Below are 3,018 nucleotides of genomic sequence, written 5' to 3'. Positions count from 1 at the left end.
TAAGCTGCCTGGGCCATACTGAAAGCTATTTTGAGCAAACAGCTCTTTGTTGGCCTATGCAGGGCACAGACTGTGACTTGTTGACACTTCATGAAGGAAACTGTGGCTTCAGGGAACTGGGGCTCAGGATAAATGAGGATTACACAAGCATGTGGGGCTCCATCTCATTCCCCCTCCTTTTCTCTGTTGATCATTTCTCCGGTGCCTGTTTTATATTGCGTTATCTGACTGGTATGCTGTTGGATAGCTTAACAACTGAAAAAAATCCCAGATATTAATTTGACCTTACACCAGGGATACTCAAATCTAGTGCTTGAGGCCAGTAGTACAGCTTGTTTTCGGTCTGCACCTCCATTAACTAATTTAAAGCTGTGACAACCCATGAGCTAAATCTCTGGTCAGTCAGCGGCATCAGTAGATCAAGTAACTATCAGGTAAGAAAACCAACAGTACAACTCACCTTGAGGGCCAAATTTGAGGGTTAAGGGTTGCATGGTATACTAGTACTAAAACAGTACTGCACTACCAAAGTATAATACAAGCATTTTGCTAAATTTGATACTTCATGAAAACGCACCTGACATTGCTTTCTATTGCAGAACAATGACTGCTATGCACTGGAAAATAAATACTGTACTGAACTGAAGGGAAGAGAACATTGACATTCTGGACGTACCTAGTGGCATGTAAGTGGCCTGTAAGGTTTGCCTCGATAGAAGAATTAAATCTCGCTGTATTCCTCCTTCCAGGATGAATGTCTGACCTCATTTATTAGCCAAACTGCAGATAAATCATATGGACAGAAAGGCAGCCAAATAAAATATAGGGAAAGTAGTAATGCCAGGTAGGTAGATAGCTACCAACTACCTCTTGTTACTAGTTTCCCCTCCTTTTTTGGCTACCTTTCGGACAAATGTGGTACCAGAAGCCTATTGAAGTCAAAATTTTGGGATGGGAACAACACTAGATTTCAGTATCCCTACCTTACACCCCCTCAACAATGTTGTAATTACCACAGGAACAGAGGACCAGAGGGGAGTCATTGACTCGCAAATTTGTTACAAAGTACAAATAATTTGGAAACCGGACATTTTGGTTAAAAACCGGACATGTGGCAACCGTAGAGCATGTGTGCATTTTGTGTAACTACACAGGATTTGTGTAACTATATGCTACAGGATCTCCCTCCTCATTCTAACCCTAAATCCAATCTCAACTCTACAACTGTACCCCTCACTCCATTTTAAGCCCTTTACCTTATGCAAACCCTATGGCAGGGGTCACGCTGGCCTTTGAGAATCTTCTGGTCTCCTGGTTTTCATTGTTACTCAGTACTGTAGTTGATCATAGAAAGCAGTTGAAGTAAAGCTAGTTTCTCAGATTAAAAGTGGTATGCAGAATATGTGGTTCTCTATGCCAAAGGCTGGGGACTCCTGGTGCATGGGATCTTGATCTCAAAGGGAAAGGCCATTTTATCATTCTCTCTGTTGAATCGCTTGATTATTTTACTAAATTGGTTTGCAAATTGACATGGCTCGGCTCTGTCCCTCTCAACCCCTCCTCTGTGTAGCTGGCCTACATTTCCCTGATGGCACGGTGGCTCTGCTTTGCTTCCCATCGCTTTCAGCTTGGTGGAGCTCGGACAAACCCGCTCCTGTTTAAAAAAACATTTTAATTGACTCACAACTGTGGCAAATATCCGTCATCACAATAACAAGAAGGGACAAGTGGCATCAATTAGTGGTGGCAGCTAAGTGGTTGTGGGTGGCGGTGAGGCCCACTGGTCAGGGAGACCATATTGGAGTCAGAGGGTTGCAGGCTCATGGCCCATTTCTGGGGCACTGCCGATGCATCTCTGAGTGAGATTCAACCTGAATTTCTTCAGAAGTACAAATATCTGTTCCATATGTGTTTCCAAAGGCAAAAATCGAAGTAAGCACCTGATTAAAGGGTGACTGTAAAACAAAGAAATGAAAAATAGACAGCACTTCCACACAAATACTGAAGCATACAAATAAACATTTGCACATTAATGCATAAACAGAGTCAACTTCAGTGTGACATGAGTTTATGACTCTAACACTGAAAATGACATGGAATTCAGCGTCCTACAGAAAACTGCTGCTCAGCATTCAGCAGCAAAACCCCAAATAACAATTTTTGGCTCTGAGAACATTAAGAAAGTTATGCTAAATGGTACTGGTTTCCTGAATGTCCCTTTAATGTGATATTTAAATCACACAAAACAGGAACAGCCTTCAAAAATTTTTCAGTTTTGAATTCACGTCAAAAAATAATTTGAATTGTTGATGGTCCTTCTTTTTTTATTTTATCAGGGTGTTTGGATTGTTAAATATATGTAAATGCTTTCATTCTGAACACTTGGAGAATATATTTGATGTATTTGTTTTTCAAGATAAAATTATAGCAGAACATAACATAACATAATGACAAGAACAAGCTATTCAGCCCACCAATGCTCACCATTTGCCTGACTAAATTGTACCTAGTGCTCTGATTACCTACAGTCAAGTCAGTATCTAACACCATATCAAGCCTGGTCTTGAAAATCAGTTTCTGCCTCTACTACGTGACCTGGCAGGCTATCCCTCACATTGAGCACTCTCTGCGTGAAAAAAATGATTCCTAATGTCTGTACAGAATTTACCTTTTGCTCATTTCCATTTATGTTTCCTTGTTCTACCAACAAAACTCAACCTGAAGAATCTCTTGTAGTTCACTTTGTTGATCCCCTTTCCTTTTTAAAAGCCTCAAACAAAAAAGGGATCAAAAAATTGAACTATAAGAGATTCTTCAGGTTGAGTTATTTCACTATAAGTGTAGTACTCATTCCATGTACAGAACTCCACACTCCACAGTGCTCCACACTGCAGTAACATTACCTGTAGTTTGACAGTTCACAGCAGCACAAAATGATATATTCCCAGGCTTGTGTGTGTGTGTGTGCACACAAAGGGATTGGTTTATATTAAGCATAAGAAAAGGTAAGCACAATAC

Source organism: Anguilla anguilla, chromosome 5, assembly GCF_013347855.1.
Source record: "Anguilla anguilla isolate fAngAng1 chromosome 5, fAngAng1.pri, whole genome shotgun sequence".
NCBI lineage: Eukaryota > Metazoa > Chordata > Actinopteri > Anguilliformes > Anguillidae > Anguilla > Anguilla anguilla.
This window is presented reverse-complemented; position numbering follows the sequence as displayed.